At 38.5% G+C, this 23,663-nt stretch overlaps 1 protein-coding gene across 2 annotated transcripts in view; it reads left to right on the plus strand.

Moving 5' to 3' along the window:
- PRKG1 (protein kinase cGMP-dependent 1) overlaps positions 1 to 23,663 on the plus strand; it is a 1,184,543-nt gene that overhangs the window by 286,709 nt on the left and 874,171 nt on the right. The window lies entirely within an intron of this gene.

Consider the following 23,663-nt stretch of genomic DNA (forward strand, 5'->3'; position numbering starts at 1 on the left):
GAATCTAAGAGTGAGTGTTGGGGCTTGCAAATTACCTGTTTGAAGCTGCAATGCATATTCTCCTCCCCGCCTCCCCATACAAAGCCAGGCTTTTACACAATATGGTCTTGGGTGGTCCCCAGGACAGTACCTGGGGCTGCCATAGTTGTTATGTGCTTGTTGGAGCTGAGGTAGAATACATTGCATATCTGTTCTGAAAGCCTTTTGTTTTTAGAGTTGCTGATAGGCTTTCCCTCACTCCAAAGTACATTTCAACAGTCCAGGAAAGAAGTTAATGCTTTACTTTCCACATTTATTGTCCGGTAAAGAAGGATCAACCTCATCTTTCTTCTCTGGGGATAAAGGATTCATGAGCAATCCATGCCACTAAAGACAATATTAGCAGAAACTATGAAAGGAGCTTACAAAGCATTTTGCAAACAAAGTTCATTCATAAACATTGCCAAATGTTATGTTATTTTACTGAATCCTTCCAAAGCCTTCTAAGGAAGTTGACAGTACCTCCATTTTCCAGATGAGCAAATTCCAATTTAGAAAGGTCAAAGGGGCTTGCTGGGGTCATGGAGTCTTCCGGCTCCCAGTCCAGGACTCTTCTGTCTTCACTCCCCTTAGCTGCCTTTCACATTTCACAAGTGTGAAATTGGGAAGCAGACTGTTTCTCCTTGATTCTGGGTATCAATTGTAAAATAGGCAAATAGGAACAAACTTGCAGTCCCTAAAAAGATGTGATAGCTGCTAATAATAATGATAATGTATTAATGGACATTGTTTTTTGTGGGGTTTTTTTTTGAGGAAGATTAGCCCTGAGCTAACTGCTGCCAATCCTCCTGTTTTTGCTGAGGAGGACTGGCCCTGAGCTAACATCTGTGCCCATCTTCCTCTACTTTATATGTGGGACGCCTACCACAGCATGGCTTGCCAAACGGTGCCATGTCCGCACCTGGGATCCAAACCGGCGAACCCCGGGCCAGTGAAGCAGAACGTGCGCACTTAACTGTTGCGCCACTGGGTGGCCCTGGAATCGTATTTTAATGAAATTATTTATCTTAGTATAATGCATAATTAATATACTTGTATATGTGTGTATATACACACACAACCCCTTTATACCTATGGTTTTCATGTGAAATGGGAGTTAACAGTGCTTACCATGGTCCAGATATTGTGTTCAGCTTTTCAATATGCAGATGTATTATTATCCTCATTTTGTAGAAAAAGAAGCTGAGGTTGTAGTGCTTACGTAACTGGCCCAAAGTACTACAACAGTGGTGGCACCAGGATTTGACCCCAAGATGATCTACTCCAGAGCATGTGCTACTAACCACTCCGTGTTACTGACTCTCTTTCCCATATTTCTGATAAATATTTCCTATATTTAGTGGCATGGTTAAGAGTCGGGAAGGCATTGTGCAACTTGTGACATTCTTTTTAGTAGACTGCCCTTAAATATTCACAGGAATCCGACATTTTCCTCAAGTTCATGTTTAATTTTGAGCTCCAGTCTCTAGGTTTACTTACCTTTTATTTCCATATGTAGAAACCTGTGGACAAAAATACCAGAGACTTAAATATGTTATATATTATATATATTTACATATCTTTTATGAAGTTGTGCTATACTTTCAGGTACTTTACATAATTTTAAGAACTTTAATTTTCTATGTATTAATAATGGATTAATACAGCCCCAAGGAAAGAAGAGATTCAGTGAGAAAGAAAGCTTATTTTGTCTTATTTGGTTCCACTAGGTTTCTAGTTGTCAAAATTCAGGCATTTGGTAGATACAAATGTAGACGGTATCTGTTATCTGTACTTTTTAGTTTATTTTCCTTTTAAATCAAAGGAAAGTAATTCAAAATACAAATAGGAAAATGAAAACAATTAACAACTGGGAACACCTAGGGTATATTAAATATTTACGTGCTAACTTATCCATGGAGCCTTTCTACATTCCCCTCGTCAAAATGAGTTTCTTTCCCTTGGACTCCGTCACTGTTTTTTAACTTTGTTACATTGCTTCTTATGAATTGCCTGTGATTTTGGTGCGCCATGCGGTGGCAGGGAGACTGGGTAAGAACTGGGCACCAAAGTGCTTCAAGTGCTGACTGTGTGCTTAGGTAGCAGCTGGTCTCCGTCTCTATTTCACCTTTTCCTCTCTGGTGACCTTGTGCACATTACTTAACTTCTCTTGCTTTAGTATCCTTATATGTAAATGAATCTGTTGTTGCTACCTACCTCATAGAAATGTTGTAATGATTAAATGACATGTTTCATACAAAGCACATGGGCCTAGTGCTCAGTAAGCATTAGCTGATATCAATGTTAATTTATTCTCATTTTACTCTCATCTGCTGACTTCAGGGGCTTATTACCTTCTTCCTGAATGATTGCATTAGCCTTCCTGCTAGTCTCTTACCTATCGGTTCTATATCAGTGTCTGGTCAGAAAAGCAGATCATATGAGTTATTTTAACAGAGATGATTTAATATAGGAATTGTGCAAACAGGTGTGGCGGAGGGATGGAAAGGGAACAGTGGATTAAGACAGAGCTAATAACTTCAAGAAGCAGTTATACATTTAGACCTGAGTAAATTGAAGAGAAAAGGTGGGCATTTAGAGCTCAGAATCTTGGAGAAAGGGCCTCACAGAGTAGAAGCGAGCCTTTTGAGGAGAGAGTGCCTTTGGGTTTCTTTGAATATCTGAGACCTCTGGAGTCGGGGGCACCACTAGCTGCTGCTGGTGCTGGAGGTACGATGAGGCTGCTTCTGAGAGTGTAGAAAAAAGCTGGAAAGTGAGACCAGCTGCTTCTGGCTGGGGAAGCGCCATTGCTGCCACAATGAAGTCAGAAAGGGCAGGTAAGCAGGAAGGAGCAAGCTCTTTCTCCCTCCTCCTGCCTCCCAGCCTCCCCTGGGTTCTCTCTCGCCCACCCTCAGAGGCCTCTGGTTAGCAAAGGAGAATTGTAGTTTGCTGAATCATCGGATCAACGTCAAAAAACAGAGACCAGAGGATGGATTGAGAGCTGAGAAAGAATAGTTTAGCAACCAGCACAAATTTCTTTCCAACCCTAATCTCCTCTGTAAACTCCTATTGGTTTAATTTTCCCGCAGCACCACATGGAACACAGCTCCTACCTGCTCTTTCATCTTCATGTCCAACTGAACAAAGTCAACTCAATGCACATTTTTTTTTTAAAGAATTTATTGTGAAGATTGTGCTTGGGGCTATGGAGATTTAACATGAATAAGCAGCTTTTCTGTCCTCACACAATTTAATGTGGTACAAAGTAAATATAAGTCATTCCACAGCAAAGGCAAAAAGTACTTTGAATGTGTGACGCATTCTAGCTGGTGAGATTCAGGAATATTTCATGGAAGAATAAGATTTCCTACTTAACTGTATAGCCCCAAACTACCCTACTTGGCCGATTTCTCGCTACTCCGTCTCCATCTTTATTTTTTAGCTATAAAGTGTAACTGATTCATATTCAGCCTTCAGTGTTTGTATCTGTGTATTTTGCTCATGCCAACCACTTAGTCCTCTGGCCAACAAAGACCAAGCATCTCCTATAAATGCATTGAGCTAGCTCTAAGGATGCATATGAACAAATGAGATGACGTTCCTCCTCATGGAACTGGTAGTCTAGAGGGGGAATCAATTCTTAATTATAAAAAGTCACCCAAATGAATTCAAAATTACAAACAATGCTTGGTGCTGTGAAGGACAGGTTCAAGTTTCTATGATAACAGGGTGACCAAGTTTCGTTTTGGAGTCACAGAAGGCTTCCTTCAGCAATAATGTGTAGATGTTGGTAAAGAGAGAGGAAGGTTGTTTGCAGCCTTTGCAGAGGAACTCAGACAGGAAGAAGCAGAGTGGGAATCTGAAAGAAGGTCAATATGGGAGCATAAAAGATGAATGAGAAGCATATGCAATACCTTTTCACGTTAACCATCTTTCAAGGTCTAGCTCAAAGGCACTTCCTCTGTAAAGCCTTCCTTAAATACTTTAGCTGAAGATGACTGCTCCTTCTTTTCAACTCTTAACTGTTCTTTGTACCTCTCATGAGAGTAATTATCATATTTTGCCTTGGGTTTATAATTATTTATGTCCAAGTCTGATATTCCATGTTCAATTGTTGAGCTTTTAGAGACTAAGTTTTGTCTCATATCCACCTTTCTGTCCCTCCATGTAATGTGCTCTCGAAAACTACTCGCTGAATTTAAGTTGCACCCTAATATGCCTGTTAACACTGAGATGGCTTGTCTTATTCAGTGTAATGTTTCCTTTTTCTCACTCAGAATCTTGTATTACTTATTGAATTGTATCTAGGGGGACATTGGTGGTCACTTGACATTTCTGAGTAACAGGTGAGGAAGTATTCACTGGCCCACTTTGGGAAAGGCGTAGGAGTTTGGGATTTGAGGACCTGTACTTCAGATCTTCATGAATCACAGTGAATGGCTGCTTCACCAAAAGTTTTCAGAAATCATCAGCATTGTAAAATTTATGTTCAACCAACCAAATGTGCTTTATCTGTTTATTTTACCATCTGTACTGCTCTGCTCTCTTGTTCTTCATTAGACAAGAAGAGGGTGAGGGTCTGCCCACAGCACAGACACTTGGATCCCACTAGAAACAGAGGTTCCTTTGAAGATTAAACATACTACAGAGAGGAGGGCCTGGGTAGAGCAACATGCCTATTGGCCTTCTTCCTGGTATTCTCTACGTCTCTGCAACAACATGAGTGGGCCCATATTTCTTTATTGAGAGTGTAGCTGTAAGAGTTCCCTTATCTCTGTTGGAATATGGTCACTCATCAGCATCTATGATGGAGGAGTGGGAAGATGGCTGTGAAATGAAAACTACAAAACTATCACTAAGCATTATTTCACAAAAATGTTGGAGTTAATGGTTATGGCAGGGCTGTGTCTAGGAAGGAAAACTGAGCTATGACAAATAGCCCCAGAGTTGGGAATCAGCCAGCTCGCTACCAGGGTGACCCTGAAGCCCTAGTGGGTAGAAATAATCATTTTATGGAGATTGTCAATCTGATTAACGTTCACTCTGAGATGAGGTATAAAATTTCATGCCAAATGAGGTGGGGGATGTTAGAGGGAGAATAATAGCAACAGCTGGTTCTGAACTTGTCTGAGGGACCATATTGGAATTGTAACTATGTAGAATGATATGTAAACATAAATAGGCAAAGCTAGGATGGATATGTGTGTGTGAGTGTGTATAAATATATATCTTAATTTATTTATAAATTCATATTAAATGAATTAACCTTCACCAATAGACTATTACCAGTCCCCAAATAATGGGGTATGCAATTTTGTTTCCTCTCTAAAAGCATATTCTTTGATGGGATATGTTGCCAAGTTTTTCAGTATGGAACTAATCTGAAGGCCGTATGGTAAAATTTAATTTATGGGTGATATTATCTAGCAGCGTTCCTTTAGCAGTTGGTAATTACAATGTTTTATTATTTCAGTTTAGTTTTGGCATAATCTTATGACATGGGCTGATATCATTATTCCACATTGATAAAGAAAGATACTTAGAGGCAAGCATAGTTCCCAATAATTTGCAGTGTGTGTGTGTTTAGTGATTGTAGGGAGCATGTGTGTGGGGGGGATTGTTTTTAACTGCTATAGAACATTCTTCCACATAACTGATGATCTAGATTAAATGCTAATTTGTGAAGTCTTGGGCAAAGTCTAAACTTAAGTAATGTTTGGGAGAAGGAGCCATAACCTAACCCTAACCCTAACCCTAACCCTAACCCTAACCCTCAGACCCTGTGTCAGATTGGCCCTACAAGAGAGAGGAGAGCTAACTGGATTCTGGCTTCAATACGTCTGGTCTCCTTGCTGGATGAGTAAAGATTCTGACAGCTCCATCTCTCTCCTCCTCTCTCTCCCTTCCTATCCAGAGTGTATTCCATCTCATTTTTCACTTATATTCTGGTGGATGAATCTTACCACAGAGGGTAAGGGCCAGTCTGTCCCGGGTCAAGGAAGACTAGATTTTGTTATACTTCTTATTTGTGTTTTGATTTCTCAGGGGCATGAGCCCGGAACAATCAGAACAACTTTCAGTAGGAGAAAAAAGTGTTCTTTTTCCTACAGGTTAAAGATTGAGATGGAAAGGAAAGGAAACAAATGCTTCTTGATCCTGACTTAAGTAGTGTGTAGGCCTATGGCATATATTCAATCCTTGTAGCAACTGGTAAGGGACACAGCAAGAAGTATAATGAGGTCTAGTCTTTCTTGACCTGTGGCAGGTTGTCCTTCACCCTCCTTTTACAGATGAGAAAACTCTCATTCAGAAAATCTCAGAATGCTGTGCAAGGTCACAGAGCAAGGCCATGGTGGAGTCAGGACTGTAACCCAGTTTGGTATAGCTCTCAAATCTCCCTCAATGTTTATTAAACCACACTGCTTCCTTAAGGGACCTTGAGAATCTCAGACTCCCTCTTTTCTCTGACCCCATTCTCTCTGATTTCCCTCCAGCTGACCTTTGAAATGCTGAAGTTGTTGGGAAAAAAGGAAAGGTGAAATTAATTAAATGAGATGTATGTGGACACAATTTGTAAACCGTAAGGTCTTACAAAAAATTTCTCTATTGATAATAGTTGCAAAATGCTCATTTACATGGACCACTTATCATTCACACCTAATTACCAAGAGTACAGTAACAATTATGTGGATGATTAAATACACATCAGATCAACGCTTCTGCAAGCTGTTTGAATTCCAACACTAAACTCTCCTCCCTTAGTTTCTATCTTGATAGTGTATTGCTTGGGAGCTTGGTCATCTACTGACAACTGAAAAATGTTGTGAACATTCATGATAAAAGGAGTAAGTATTCCCCAAGAAATACGAGAAGTAAGTAAAAATCATAGAAGTAGAAGGTGAGATTACATTTCTGAGCAGCCCACTGGTTTCTCTTGTGGGGACTGACTTTGTGGACTTGGTAGCATTTTCATAAACATTACACTATCGGAGTCAGGGAAGGTCATTGAAGTTATCAATGTGAGAGCAGACGGCAGGCCATCATCAAGTTCTGCAGTTCAGACTGCGTGTCTCCATTGGTCTCACATTTGTGGCCTTGAGTTGTTTTCTATGATTCATCTGTTTTTTTTTTTTTTTTAGATTGACACCTGAGCTAACTCCTGTTGCCAATCTTCTTTTTTATTTTTTTCCTTCTTCTGCCCAAAGGCCCCCAGCACATAGTTGTATATCCTAGTTGTGGGTCCTTCTAGTTGTGCTATGTGGGATGCCACCTCAGCATGACTTGATGAGTGGTGCTAGGTCCATGGCTAGGATCTGAACCAGTGAAACCCTGGGCTGCCAAAGCAGAGCACGTGAACTTAATCACTTGGCCATAGGGCCACTTCTAACTTGGTTTCTACTTATGCTGTTTTTCTAAAATAACTATAATTACTAGGAAAATCGGACAAGCAAACATTAACTTGCATGAGATATGGTTTTCAAACTACATTATAGTATAGAACAGTTTGTAATGATACTTTGTGTCCTACCATTCAAATTAATTAGGAGAAATGAGTGCTTATCCTTTAGCATTTTGACATGTTCTTTCAAAATACTGTGCAAATAAAAGAACTTTTCTAAAATGGAATAAAATGAGGGATTCATTTCTTTAGATTTCTTAATGAGAGACAAAAGAAGAAATGGTCATTGCCAACCTACCAGTGGGTTCACAGTTGTAGTGTATTGTAAAATTTGATGACCTTGAGTTTGGAACTGTAAATGCATGAGTTTTATAATTGTTCACGTGAGAGGTGATTGATTATGCTGGCTATACTTCAGGCAAATAAGAAAATATAACAGATGTTGTTTGTTGTTGTAATATAATAAACTGTGCTCTGGACAAGTTCATTTCAGAGGTTATCAATGAATAAAGAGACTTTTAAAGAGGGAATATGTGACCCCAGTATCTTTATGGGAGGCCAGGGCATCTTATTCACTAATTTGGAATTTCATTGGTAGGAGGAACCATTTATTGAGTTCATCCTATATTTAAATTCAAGCTAAGCACTGTCCATCTCATTTCATCCTTACAGCAACCCTGTGGGAAAATATAGCTTGGATTATCTAAATAACTTGCCCAAGGCAACATAGCCAGTAAATGGCAGAGATAATATTCATTTGTGAATTTCAATGGTATTTCCACTGTCTAGAATTTTTGCATGAATATGTGATATTGGAAGGAATTAAATATCACAATAGTTAAGCACAGAGATTTGAGAGAGAGATGTACAATTAGATGAAGATGAGCATTTCAGTCAAGAGTAGGCAGTGATGAAATTATATATAGAGATGAGTAGGTCATGTTTAGCTAAGTCATTTGTTTTCATCTAAGCTGTAGCTTCAGAGTTTTTTAGCCTGCCCATATCACACTTAATTTGATATTTTTTCCCCAAATCTGCTATTTTGGGTTTTCCCTCCATATCAGGAATAGATGACATCAATTGCAAGAGAATCAATGAAAATGCTAACCAGTAGCATTCTCAGAACACTTACTAACTGCCTCACAGAGAGATGGGCTAGTAATAACTTGCCTGTGTTTCAATGAACTTGGAAATTGGCCTCCTTTTAAACCCACACAAGAAAATACAAAACACATTATCATTAGGAACCTTATTCAAATGCCTCTTTGGGTAAAGTATGTGCAGAGAGCCTGAGAGCTAATGTAAGAGAATAGTACTTCGACGGATGAATAAAAAACCAGAGACATAACTATAATGAATCAAATGAAAACTGTGCTTATATTCTTAAAGCTGACAAATATGTGATTTTATTACTTTAAAGAATAAAGAGCCTTAGATCATGTATGGAATGTTTTGTTCTCTCTAAAGACAAACTTGGACAAAAATGAGTTGTGATACTGATATTATTACTGATGCCTTAGAATTCAAGATACTCTAGCTTCAAATATTAGTACATTTCAAAATTTCTTTTTGAGGGCTTTTATAGAAAACTTTAAGCAGCAGTCATCGACTCATGACATGGCTTTTTTATTCTGTGTGAGGCTTGGGAAATTGTACAAAAATGAGTGGGTAGTCAAACGTCTTGTGAACTGGATACATAACATGTACTCGCGGCTTTATCTGACAGCCGAGAAATCTTCCCACACACAATCTGCAGCCCCAGGTGGAAGGAGAGGATGATCTCCATGGTCAGGGTCAGTTGGTAGGTGTCTGCCTGTGGGATGTAATTTACTGGGTATGGGAAGGCCCCTTTGCCACTAAAAAGATAATTTCTTTCCCCTCCCTCCTGCTCAGCAGGTTTCAATGGGATTGAAATTTTACTGGCCAAACTAGACTTTAGATTCAGATTCAACTTGCATTTTTTTTCTGAGCACCAACTGTACACCTAACTACTGATGGATTTTTTTATGTGTACGATGTATATGTGTGTGTGTAATTTGTGTAAGAACTCTTTCTCCTGTTACAATCCACACACCACAAATGTTTTAAAAGTCAATTGAGAGTCACATGTGGGTAAAAGTAATTTAGTATTCAAGAGAGAAAAACATAAATGATTCACCAATTCCTACCTTTAAAATAAAAAACGAGTGATCCAAAATTTTTATGGGAAAGGCAGGGGCTATGTCTTATTCATTTTTGTTCATTTCCCTCTCCTAACCACACACACAGAAAACCTTGGCCTTCAATGTGTGTGAATGACATTAAATAAGCGTAACAAATCCCAAACAGAATCAACTGGTGACGTGTTAAAGCGGTTGAAAGAGAATACAACAGCTAACATAAGAAGTAAGAGAGTAAAGAGCCAGTGTAATGAGGAAGCCAGGATCGGCTAGACTTCAAGGATAAAGAAGATGAATCATGGGAAGCTCGTAGACAGAGAAGTCAAGGATAACCTGGCTTCTATTCTGAACATTGCCACTCCAGTTACCATCCTTCTCATCAGTGGGTTCCTGCTGCTTAACAATCCATCAATGTCTCCCTATTCCCTCCAGGATAAAGTTGGATTCTTTAGCCTGCTTACGCAAGGGTCTTCATGGCCTGACCCCTCTGTCCTTCCAGCACATCTGATCCAGCCTCTCTGATAAGCAGACTCTCTCCTGTCATGGGCCTTTGTACCTGCCATTCTTTTTCTTCGTGCTTATTCATTCCACCAGCCAGCCTAAATAGCCTCTGCAAATCCTTCTCTAAGATAACCCCTTCCTCCTCTGTGCTGTAGTGCCTCATATATGCTTTATATAGTGGTTTATTTGATACAGTATTTGCAATTGTATGTCTGCCTGGCCATATTCTCCATTAGACTGGGAATGCTTTGGGGTTAGGAATTACACTGTACTTACTTCTGTGTCCTCAGCCTCTCATTTGGAGACTGGGACCTGGTAGGCATTCAGAAGATATCTGTAGGATAAGTAAAAATAGGGAAATTCATGTTCCTTAGCCTGGCAATCAATCCTTCTTCAGTCTAACTTTCTAAAAATAGGATGCCATAAGAATTTGAGCACGTTTCTTACTCTTCTAGGTGTGTAAGATGGGAATGATAAATGTGCCTACCTCAGTAGGTTATTGTAATGATTACATGAGATGGTACATGTAAAACATTTAGCATAGTATCAAGTTGTGGTGAGGATCCAACTGATATTGGCTAGCATCATTATATCACAAATCTTTACAGTATAGATGAGTTTTTAAGATTGTGTAAGAAGAACTAAGAATTTAAATGAGTATTTAAAGACCGTCAATGCTGTGGAAACACCGCAGAGGATCCAATAAAGGCTGACTGGAGTCTTGTGAGGAGTCACGAAGTTGGGCATCTGAATGCAGGATAGGGAAACCAGAGGAAAATTCCAATGAAGAATAATCGGCACCAGATGAAAAGATATAAAGGTTCCTTTTATTAAAAGTTTTCCTTTGTAAAAGTCTTTAGATGGGGGAAAGCCTGAGTGTATGAAGTTTCAATAAGTTTAAATTCTTGAACATTTTGTAAAGTTTCCTCTGTGCTAGATCAACATATTTTAAGTTAGAGGCCATCTTGTAAATTGCTTAAAATCCGAGCTTAGATTTCTTCTGTTGCTTTATTGACAGAAATCCTACATTGTTGATTTGATTTTATTTTGTCTAAGTCAGGACATTTTCCGTGGCAGTTAAATAATTTCTGTAATAACATTTCATGCAGAACCGCTGGCTAAATAAAGTATGATCCTTGCCATTTCTTTTTATAAGCATGCATCATGGAAATTTGTGACAATTTTGTTAAAAGCATATAGTCTCAAAACTGGTTTCTACCAAATTCTTCTGAGCTCTGAATTCTCTTCCTTGAAAACTTTCTAGAGAGCTCCGCATTCACTTGGTTTCCCACTTGCTCCCTCAGAGGTGATTTTGAGTGCTTCAACGGTTATTACAAACCAGTTAAAGGACTTGGGCCAACTTACTGCACTCATTTCTGCTTCCATTTTCTCTCTTGCTGAATGGGAATCACTACCAAGTTCCATCCCTCCGGGGAAAGAGTGTACAGATAAATGAAATGACATATTTGAACGATTTTGTAAATCCCCAGAAGAAAGGAACCAAGTACATAATTCTTTGACCTAGTTAACAATTTCTGGCCTGCTTTGTGCTATTGTTGAATTTGTAGTGCTGTTGTCGTTGTTGCTGTTTTTCCTTCCTTCCTATTCCATGAACTACCATCAATTTAATTCCACTATTTTAGGCATATAAAACTGGTGAACAGAAAAGGGATTCTTTACCTGTAATTATCAGACAATATCTATCTTTTAGAAGCTTTGAGCTGAGGATAGAGTTCAAGTATCACTCTGGCCTTTATCTCCCAGGCATCTGCCTACTAAAATGTGTTGACTATCTCCCTAGTCACTACCCTCTCATAAAATGAAATAAGTATTCAAATAACCATGGCTTCACACATTTTGCCAAACTGAGAAAGGAAAGTCACTCTTCCAGCAAATAAATGTAAATAGCTTCAGAAGTAAAATTATAGGCACAATGAATTTTATAACTCACCATTCTATCTTTAAATACTTGAGAGTTAATCTTTTCTTCTAACAGGTTCAGTTACTGGCATAAGTGATTTAACAATAAATCAAGTATAATTGGATTTTAAGTACCTGCAGGTACAATTTGATCCAAATTGTTTTATTCAGTAACAGAAGAAAACACTTCATCTCGTTTGCAACTTGACTGCATTTTCTGGGAAACAGATAAGGTCAAATGCTTCAGAAGAACTTCTTATCTGGAAGAAGACATTCTTTTATGCCACAGAGATTTAGAGAGAGTTTAAAAACCATTTTGTTTAATTTTTTGGACATGTGGTGCAATTAGTGCTTATTGATAAATGATTCATTGGGAGGCTGTGAAAATAAGTTAGTATTAGTGTGGTCTTTGAAGTCAAACAGACCTTGGCATAACTTGGCTTCAGCTGTACAATCTTAAGTAAGTTACATAAATCCTCTAAGGGTCCATTAGCTCCTCTATAAAATGGAGTTAATAGTGTAACTTTTTATAGAGCAAGACTAAATGAGATAATGGATGAAACATGCTTTGCACAGTGCCTGGCACACAGGAAGCATATACCATTAACATACTTATTATTAGGGAGTTGATGAAATGACTTCTGTCTTTGGGCTCTGGGGAACCAAATCATATCATAATTAAAAATATGCAACATAAATGCTAGTTAACCATAGTACGTAGAGTCTTAGAAAACCTCCCATCACATTAAATTCTGTTTTTCATACCACATCTTTGCAATCCAATGTGTATTTTGTGCTAACAGCACATCTCCGTTGGACTAACCTCGTGTCAAGTGCTCAATAGCTCCATGCGGCCACCATATTGGACAGTACAGGACTATACGATCCCCACCTTCCTTCCCCCAGTTGAGTAATTCTTTATCTGGAGATGAAGTCAGCTGGAAAAAGAGGATCTTGGCTTTGCTTCTCAGTTCTGAGGCCAGTGACAGCTATGCTTTTCTGTGTTACTGAAAGAAACTTCAGAGTCAATGTTAAAAAAACACCTCTCTCACCCTGAGAGAGTCAACTTGAGTAAGTGCGGTCAGTCACTCTTTTTGTCACCTTTGTGTAAATCTGAAAAGAGATTTTTTCTGCAGCTTGACATGAGTCTGGTCTCTAGATTATGAAAAATAAAACAAAATTATCTGCCCTTGAAATGGATTCTACAGTCTTCCCAGGTCCAAGGACTTACTTCCCTAGGCAGGTGTATGGCTCTCATTTTAGTGCCTCCAGAAGGCAAAGAAAATACAAACAGAATAAGATAATAATAATAACAAAAAAAATTGACAACTGCTACTATAACTAAAAGACTTTCTAACATTTTCTGAGAGCTAACTGTGTGCCAGGAAGTGTGGTAAGTCTTATATATACATCATCCAAATCAATGGAATATATTATTTAAAAAAACTGGATCTTCTAAGGGTTTGCAGGAAAAAACCCACTTATTTAGGTGAGCTATTTAAAAGCTAAGGTCAAGTATTATTTTATTTATCAAAAGCACAGTAGATGGAATGGTATTAGCTTGAATCCTGGACCACATCAGGCAGAATTTTCTGAAGGGATATCTTTCTTCTTACTTCCAAAAGCTCATGTACACTAAGGTTGCTTTTTCCTTATGCTTTTCCTAGCAACTGGATATTATCATTGGTATTTTAATGTTCTTTTAAAAAATGTTTACAAGCATTTATTGAATAGTTACTATGTGCTAGGCACTGACATAAGCAGTTTATATACATTAGCTCATTTAATCCCCACAAAGCCCCTAGGTAATGGATACTATTTTTATATTACTTACATATGGAAGAAACAGATGCTCAGTGAAGTTAACAGCAAGACAAAGAAAGAAATAAAAATCTTCTCTTATTATCATGTAGATACTAATTGACAGGGGTGGAACTCAAACTCAGGTCTGGCTAGCACCAAATCCTTGACTTTTAAGCATTAAACCCTATTGCATAGGGTTATTTAGGCAATGACACCTCATGTCAGGTCCATTTTTATATAAGAAAGCACATACACGTTACACTTTCCTGAATATACCTACATGGCCAGTCTTTTGTGAGCATTCTTTTACCAAATAAAATATGATTATGATATGATATGTTTATGTATAACACAATTATAATTACCTTTTTCTCTCTCTATTGTGGAAAGATGTCTAGATTATTAAAATCTAGGCAAGAAGCTGATTTGCTTTACCATAGTCAACACTAAACTTACTTAGTTAAGTATCAGTTGAAAGTACAGGTTCTTGAGTTAGGTAACCTGGGTTCAAATTCCAGCTCTAATAATTGCCAGTTTGGTGAGTAATCTAGAGCAAGTTATTCAACTTCCCTAAACTTCAGTTTTCTCATCGGCAAAATGGGAATAATAGCAGCAATGCATTATGGTGAGGATTCAATGAGTTACTGCATGTAAAGCACTTAGCATGGTGCCAGACACATAGTAGGAGGTCCACGAATATTAGTTTTTTTGTTACAATAATAGTAATAATGATTAAAATTGCATATATTTCTGTGTTCGACAAGAGGTCAACAATCCTTAGAAAAGAAAGCTCCTTTTTTCCTTTAGGTTTTAGAGAAGAAAGGGAGGGGATACTGATTGCCAGGTACTGGTTTTGATGAGGTGCTCAGTAACCTGTGAAAGCTGCTCGTCCATCTCATCTTGTGTCACATGTCAGGAGTTGCCCACCTTGTGCTCAATACTTGCAGCACGCTCCTAAGCTTCTGGGATTGCCTGAGAACACGTGACCTGAGGCAGTTGAATAGACATATGATTATGTGTTTCTATTAAAGAACTCAGATTCTTATCTGAAATGTAATAGTCTGTAAATTCGCAATTTATTTTACTATTCATACTTTAAATTACTTGGGAAGACCGGTAAAAAGTTTAAATGCAACTACTGACCTCATTTCAGTTTTGAAGTCAACTTGCATATTTTTCAAGTGACAGCACTTATTAGATAACAGAGTTATTGGTTTATCAACATGGGTCTGGATAGGAGGTCTGGCATTCCTACAACTCCTTAAATCTCTCCAGACACACATTTCTGAAGATTATGAAATATGAAAGTAATAGGTTTCTGGGCCATGACTACATCAGTTCTGAAGTAAATTTTCTTCATTAATATCCTGCAAATTATCAAATTAATGGGAAAGAAATATGCAAGTAATTACTCGAGAGAGGCTCCAATATACATTTTAAGTTTGCTAGCTTTGTCTTAAAAGAAAAGAAAGTAATTTTATTTCTTGATATAAGTGCAAGAAGAGATTGGCTGGAGTAAAAACAAAAATTACTTTCAACATAAAGCCTTCTTTATCATAAACTCAAGCCTCTACTCACTGACTTTCATGTGAGTTAAAAGAATTACTTTCCCAGTGCTTTCTCATTTAGACATAAATTATTTTTACTGAATATGGTAACTTAAATATTTGTAATCCTGTCTATAAATTAAAAACCTTGCCTACTTTCAAAAAGTTAGGATTAGTGCATGGAAGTTAACAAGTGGTAAAAAATTTGTAATCGTGTTACATAGGCAAGACTTCCTGTTTTCTTGCAAACAAATGTGTTCATCTCTTATTTATTGTGCTGCTCATGAAAATAGTATTTTCTACCTTGAAACATTACAAGAAAATTCGCAAAATGAGAATGAATGCTGCATATGAGTCTTGTGAAATATTTACCACTTAATTGAGAACCTAAAGAAACATAAACTTAGCTCCTGAAAAGTAGCATCAGAGGTTAAATTGTCAGTTTAAAGAAAAGTAAAACAAGATGGCCAAAAATGTGCTTTTCTTAAAATAAGTAATTAAGAACTATTTCTTGAATTGTCTGGTTTCAGATTGTTAATGTGGCTGAATGGGTGCTTTTGCAATATAATCCTAAAGAGGAACTATAAAAAGGTCATGGTTGTCATGAATTGGAATTATAATCACCAACAAATATTTACTGAACACTTATTCTGAACAAGGTGCTCTAATAAATGCAATCATGCCCTCAAATAAATATTCCTGTGGTAAACATTTTGTGACATGAAATATTAATGAAAGACTTACCCCATCAAAATGGATGGATATCCATTAAATCCGTTAAAATAGAGTTAACAAATACGGAAATACGTCTGGTATGCTTTTGAAGATTTTTGAAATGGTTTTTCTCTCTTCTCTAAATCAATCTTGATATGCTTTGAAAAAATTTTTTTTCCCAGGGGAAAAAACAATCAACACAGGAAACATTATTTTTAAGTAGAGTTAGGCCCTACCCAAATTCACAGAAGTTCAATGACAGAAAGTGCATGACGTGGTTTTTAGAATTTCAGGAGGGAAAATGAGCCACGGTATCACTTCTAGAACCTGGTGCAGGACTTTGATCGTGACCAATTCAAATTTTCTACAAAAAAAAATGTGTCACACCAAAGAAGGTGAAAAAGATCAGCTTTTTAGAACTTTTTAGTAAAATTTAGTTTAGCTGTGATGAATATATTTCAAAGGCAGAAATTTAGTTAAAACTAAGCGTTGTTGAACAAACAGTTTTTATCAGAAGGAGCATCTACTTATATGAGGATAAACAAGTTATCAAGGTTAGCTAGCATAAAAAAATGGAGATGAAGTTAAGTCAGTGACGGTAGACAAACTCCAGGACTTCCGTGTCTTAACCAGAGGGAGAGAGTGAGTTTCTGGGTTCTGTTGACCCACTGTTTCTACTGCTGAATTAATCAGTGTAGTTCCTTTTCCACATGATCTCACTAGCCCCAACCATTAACATCTCTACCTAGAAGGGACTATGATCTGGGAAAAAGTAAAAGACCGTTCTCCTGGTGCCCTGTGGAAACAGACCTAAGTTTCAAGTGACCCAGGCAGCCTGCTGCTTGTCTCTGTGCCATCCTTATCACTCTGTAGTAGACCAGGGGGTCAGTGAAAGTTAACATTCATTCAGTGCTAACTAGATACAGAGAATGTTCTAAGCTCTTCCACGTATTATCTCCTTTACCTCACAATAGCCCTGTGAAGTAGGTACAGTCAGTTATAGTCGCATCTTACAGATGAGGATACCAAGGCTCAGGCAGGTTATATAACTTTTCCAAAGCCACGCAGTGGTGGACCTCATGGTCTTACCTAAAGATACCATGTTTTTAACCATTATGTCAAAGCCACCTCTTAAAGTTGCTGGTATAAGTCCATCCAGTGTTCAGGCCCACAGGTGAAGCAGAAATAGCCTGGGCTTTGCAGATGATGTGGACTCAAATCCCACCCTAGCCGCCTACTCAGTGTCTGACTTTGGATATCTACCTCAACCTCCAAGTTTTGGTTTTCTTAATTTCTGTGAGGATAATAAAAATGGCTAAGATTGAGTGCTTACTATACACCAGGCACTATTCCAAGCACTTTATGAATTAACTCAGTAGTCTTTACGATACAGCTATGAGGTAGGTACTATTATTATTATGATCTCCAGTTTTAAGTGAAGAAACAAATGTGCAGAGAGGCTGAGTGCCCACAGTCATCCAGCAGGTAAACGGTAGAGCTGAGATTCAAACCTGCGTGTGTCTAGAGGGAAGATAGCTTAGCACGTGTTCACCGTCTCTGCCACTAAGCATGAGTGCCCATCTCCTGTTTCTGTTCATCTGAAATGTTTGTATAAAAGTGCTGCAGCCCAACCCCCAGGTTTCTAAAAGTAAAAGAATGCTGACCTATAGGCAGCTTCCCCGCACCTCAAATGTATCACTGGACATGTTCCCCCTGAGAGATGTTGGAGATGATGCAGCTGGGAGACAGAAAATGTGAGCCAGTTCCACCGACTGGTCCTTTGGTAGGTCTTTCCCTACGGATCTTTTTCTTTCACTTTATTCTCGCCTGCTTGTCACTTTGTTGCGCCATAGTAACAGGCCCCTAACTAGTCTCTGAGCTTCCAATTTTGCCCTGCTCAAATCCATTTTTCTTTTAATATTTTATTTTTCCTTTTTTCTCCCAAAGTCCCCCGGTACATAGTTGTGTATTTTTAGTTGTGGGCCATTCTATTTGTGGCATGTGGGATGCTGCCTCAGCATGGCCTGATGAGCGGTGCCACGTCTGCGCCCAGGATTCGAACTGGTGAAACCCTGGGCTGCTGAAGCGGAGCGCATGAACCCAACCACTCGGCCACAGGGCCGGCCCCTCAAATCCATTTTTAACAAATTGCACCCACAGTTATTTTTCAAACAAACTAACTGTGTCACCTGTCCTCTTCCCACTACCAACTCAAAAAGTCCTAACTGCTTCAGGTGGCCCTTATGACAAAGTCTAAACTCTTTAATATGACCCTTCACATCTCACCTTTTGCCTCTGGTCCTCTTCACATGCTGGTTCTTCAGCCTGTAACATAGTCCTGATTTCCCCACCATACACACACACACACACACACACACACACACACACACTCACCTTCACCATCTTTGCCCGGGTGGCCCCTTCCTCCCACTCCTCAGATTTCAACTAAAACGTCACTTCCTTTGGGATCTGTTTCTTCTCCTCTAGTCCAAATCAGATGTCTCCTTAAGTTATGTGCTCCCACACTCATCTGAAATTAATTTTCTCCTCCCTCCAGAATGTAAGACATACAAAGGGACAGACTGTGCCTGGGATATAGTAGATGCTCAATGAAACTTTATTAACTCTGAATGAATGAGTGAAGAGATTAGTAATTTATGAAGCCTGATATAGAAAGGCCTCCTTTCAGACCTCTCCTGGGCCACTGTGTTTCAGCAGCCTCATCTCTTCTCTCCCAGAGCCTCTTCTCAGCTAAGCCAAGCTTTTGCTTCTTCATCCCAACACAACTAACCTGTTCCTAAGGACCAACTGTTATTTGGTTAAGTCTGCTATGAACTCTGACACATTCCTAAAATCTGCTGTGTTGATCCGGAGAGGGCAAAGGAGGAAACTAGAAGCAATTTTTGCTTTCACAGAACCAACAGAGGGATGAGAATTAAAGCAGCTCAAACAGGACCCGGTGACTAAAGTGGCCGTAATTACGGGGGACTTGAGATATAGGGAATCAGGTCCCTAAGAGGTGATGTAAGAGAAGAATTTTGCACAGACATGAAGTCTAGACATTTGCCTTTTCTCTTAAGGAAAGAACGAAATTTTAAAAATATATATGAGCTTTTGGAGTTAGCAAAAAGTTATTTTCTAACAGTTTTCTCAATTCTCTCAAATTTTAAAAGTTTGGTCTAGATCTGTAATGTTTTAGTTCATCGGTTTTCTGTGGCTAGTCAACTTTTTATTGTATATTCCATCTTTATATATTTTTGTTCTGTTATTTTTGCCACATTGTACAAAACGAGATTTTCCCAGGCCTAGGAATCTAAGAATAAAACAGAATTTTTAAATGTTTCTAAAATATTACTTACCAAAATATTTTGCTATTTATTCAAGCTGTAAAAGTTTTTATATGATTCCTAGATGTCTGTATTAAAATATTTCCATCAACATTTTTTTTTTTAGGATTTTATTTTTTCCTTTTTTTCCCCAAAGCCCTCCGGTACATAGTTGTGTATTTTTAGTTGTGGGTCCTTCTGGTTGTGGCATGTGGGATGCCACCTCATCATGGCTTGATGAGTGGTGCCATGTCCACGCCCAGGATCCGAACTGGCGAAACCCTGGGCCGCCTAAGCAGAGCACACGAACTTAACCACTCGGCCACGGGCTGGCCCTTCCATCAACATTTTTAACCAGAATCTCTGGGGAAATTCTAAATAACTCTCTTTATCAAAAACAGTTATTTTTAACTCATTTGTTTTCAATCACTAAATCATTTCTGTTGCTATTAATAGAAATCAAATGAGTAAAATTTTTAAAGGCCTTCCTTAAATAAATATCAGGTGTTTCATATACTGGTATTAGATTATTTTCATTCAGAGATATTGTAGAATGGTAAAGTAGCCCCATAATCTCTGCCAAACAACAAAGAGTCAATCTGATTTGGGATTATAGATTTAAACTCGTTACCGTGGAAGATGGTGTGGAATTCAAGAGGAACTTCTCAACAAAAGCAGGAAGGAAGGTTAGGGAGTACACAGTAGTTCCCAAACTTTAGTGGGCTTCTGAGTTACAGAATTATAACACATATTCCTGGCCTCACTGAATGGAAAACCAAGCAGGCAGGTTAAAGCCGGATTTGAGTGACTTTGAAGCTAAGGGCACGTTGAGGAAGTCAGGGACCGAATCTGGTTTGAGAGTATACAAATAAAGAGAGTTTGCGGAAATAAAGGAGAGGAGCAGGAAAGGCATATGAAATGCAAAATGTGGTCTGAGCCAGTCTGAGTCAAATTTTGAGAATCATGGTATAGCAAAGACACAGTTCTGGCAGTTTGCGTGGAGATCTTCTTTTTGATCTCTTTGGTTTTCAGTTATACAGCCTACTCATAGCAATGCTTTAAATCAGCAGTTATAATGTTCTGCTTTGCTTGTCTTTATGCAAAACTGGAAGCATTTAATGCACATTATAGACATTTTGGGTTGAATACAAGACAGGAGAGCAGGGTCTCTGAAGCATGGGCATGGGGGAGTTGAAAGATAAGAAATGGAAGAACTGGTAGAGGAGAGGTAAGGGACAAGAGAAGGAGGAGAAAAAGGAAAGAGGAAGGAGAAGAAACCAGGAAGGAGGCCAGGAAAAAAACGAAGTGGGGAGGGACAGGAAGGAAAGAGATTGAAGTAGCAAATTCAGTAACAAGAAAGGAGGGGGAAAACTGATGCCCTCCCATCTATGTTAAGATGGGCTTGTAACGCCCTTACCCCCTTCCCACTGCCCCTGGCTCCCACCCAGCCATATTGCCAGCCAGTTCTGGTTTTTATCCATTGCAAATAAACACCTAGCTGTCACTGGACGGCTAACTCCTCAGATCTGCTTACCTTTCTTCACAGATATTACGTTAACTTCCGTCTATTTTCTTCTCTTTGATCTTCCAAAACAGGATGAAAACTTCGAGTGAACTGTTGGGTACTTTTTAGTAAAAGTCAGGGTTGATTTGAGACTGCTTGGAAACTGGAATGACAAAATAAAGAAATTTCCCTAGAACTACAAAGATGTCACCTTGCTTTAAAGGAGCATCAAACTTCTATTTAATTCAATGTCATTCAACAAGGATAATTGAGTAGTTAATATTTGCCTAGAACCATGGTTGGTTACAAAAGGAGTGGGTGCAGGCCTCTGTGAATGAATTAGGTTCCAAGAATTCATTTGTAAAAGTCAATTACTTGGAATTTCAAATGCATTTTCCCACAGAAAGTGTTATAAATGGTGGTTAGATTTCCCCATATTTAATCCAAAATGTAGCCGAGACATTTTTGAGATAAAAAGTAGGAAGGACTGTGGTTAGAATACCAAAAACTAATCGGAGAGAAGTTATAATGAAATTGAATTAAAAATTTGTTTCCAAATTATATTAAATTCTGATGCAGAAGCAGAGACTGACTAGTTTGGAATGGGACAAAGAGGAAACACGGTAGGCTGCCGCATCGCTCCTCTTCTCGTGACACACACTGCCAGTTGATCATGGCTTCTCTTTCCAGTGAGCCTTCAGCCTCAACATCCTTCCCCAGACTGTGTTTTCTGCAGCTGCTGCTGTCACAGTCATACCTGACACAGAAGACTTAATTTATTTTCCATCCCACTAATAGAGTCACCGTTTACTGTCAACATCATAGAGCAAAGAAACTTACAGTGCTCACCTGGGGGCAAGAGGCAAGGTGGTGGTGAGGATGGAGCAGACTAGATGGAAACTTTGGGGTATTGCTTGGCAGGACTTTACCAAAACAAACTATTAAACTTGGATGAAAATAAGGTTTCTAGGCCAGGGGTTATCCACACTGAGGCAGAGTCTTGTAGGCAGTAGGAGTGGAAAAAAGCCAGCTACCTGGTTATGAGCTAGCTACTGTCTAAATACAGGCATCAGAGGCCATGGAGCCAGTGCCCCAAATCTCACCTGGCAGCACCTGCTTGGATTGTGTACAATGAGATGCTTACATATAGCATTGCCACTCAAGGTAACAGTAGTGAAAAATCTTGGTTCCTTAATTCTAAGGAAGTTATCATTAACCTCTACTTAACTTCATCATTTCGGTAAAATCTGGGAGATCTTAGAGATACCTGATTAGACATGCTACAATTCAATTAAAATGTACAGTCAGAAATATGACCTGAGGCTGAAATATTTAATAGAGTACAGAATTTGGTTCCTGCTCCTCTTTTGTAAAACGGTTTTCACACGCTGACCACAAAGGACATCTAGAGCAATGTTAAGTTTGTCCTGGAGGATAAGTGAAAAATTTAAAAATGAAATATGATTGCCTTAAGAAATGACCAACTTAATAACAGGCCATGTTTGAAAACCCTAAGTAGCATATATATATTTCATTGGCACATGGAGCTATGTATTAAATTGGGGGAAGGGAGTTCCTGTAAGTAGTCTTAAATTTTCCACAGTTTAGGGGCCAGCTCCGGGGCCTAGTGGTTAAGTTCGCGTGCTCCGCTGCGGCGGCCCAGGGTTCGGATCCTGGGCTTGGACATGGCACCACTCATCAGGCCACGTTGAGGCGGCGTCCCATATCTCACAACTAGAAGGACCTGCAACTAAGATATACAACTGTGTACGGGGGTGCGGAGTAGGGGGAGGTTGGGGAAATAAAGCAGGAAAAAAAAAAAAAGATTGGCAACAGTTGTTAGCCCAGGTGCCAATCTTTAAGAAAAAACAAAAAAATTTTCCACAGTTTAATTTTAAGCTCTATTTTTTACACAAAACTTTTAAAAGCCTTAGGACTTGAAATACATAAAAAATATAATTTATTTGGCATTCTACTTCATTTACCAAAAGACTCAAGTGAGTTGTTTGAGCTCATGAAGTACTTGCCATGAATGAGCAAGCATAAGTTTGACTCATAGTTTTGGAACATCATGTAATCCACGCCAGCAGAGCTGTGTATTTTCAAATTGTCCTCCAGAGGGGTTCATCAGAAAGTGCAAAAATGCTTATGTTTCACAGAAAGGAAGAAGAAATAAAGTATAGTTCATCTTGAAATATTTATTTCAGAAATCATGCAGTTTGCAATGTATCTTCCAAGTCCCCAGCTTTTTTCCAAAATTTTAATATTTTTTAAATAATTTGAATTTTTAGTGGAAAAGCATTATACATTCATTGTAGCAAATTTGGAAAATAGAAGGAAAAATAAATAAAAATCTCAAAAGACACCACCACCTGTAGATGATTGCTGTGAACATTTTGGTGTACATTTTCTCAACCCTTTTTAATATTTATATATATATTTGTGTGTATACTCATTTCCATATAATGGGTTCATATGACATATGCTGCTTTATAAGATAATTTTTTTCATCTAAAGTATATAATTAGCATTTTCCCCATGTAACTATTCTTCTGAATCATCACTTTAAAGGCTCTATAGAATTCTGTGTGATGAATGCACCAGGGTTGAAGTAATGTCTTATTGTTGAACATTTGGAAGTTTTCCAGTTTTTTGCTAATTTAAAAAATTGTAAATAATATTTTTGCTGCATACTCTCTGGTCATCTGTGATTATTTCCTAAGGATAAATTCCTAGAAGTCTGGCTGAGACAAGAAATTATCCCGTTTTTAA

This window comes from Equus asinus, chromosome 2 (assembly GCF_041296235.1).
Source record: "Equus asinus isolate D_3611 breed Donkey chromosome 2, EquAss-T2T_v2, whole genome shotgun sequence".
Classification (NCBI taxonomy): Eukaryota; Metazoa; Chordata; class Mammalia; order Perissodactyla; family Equidae; genus Equus; species Equus asinus.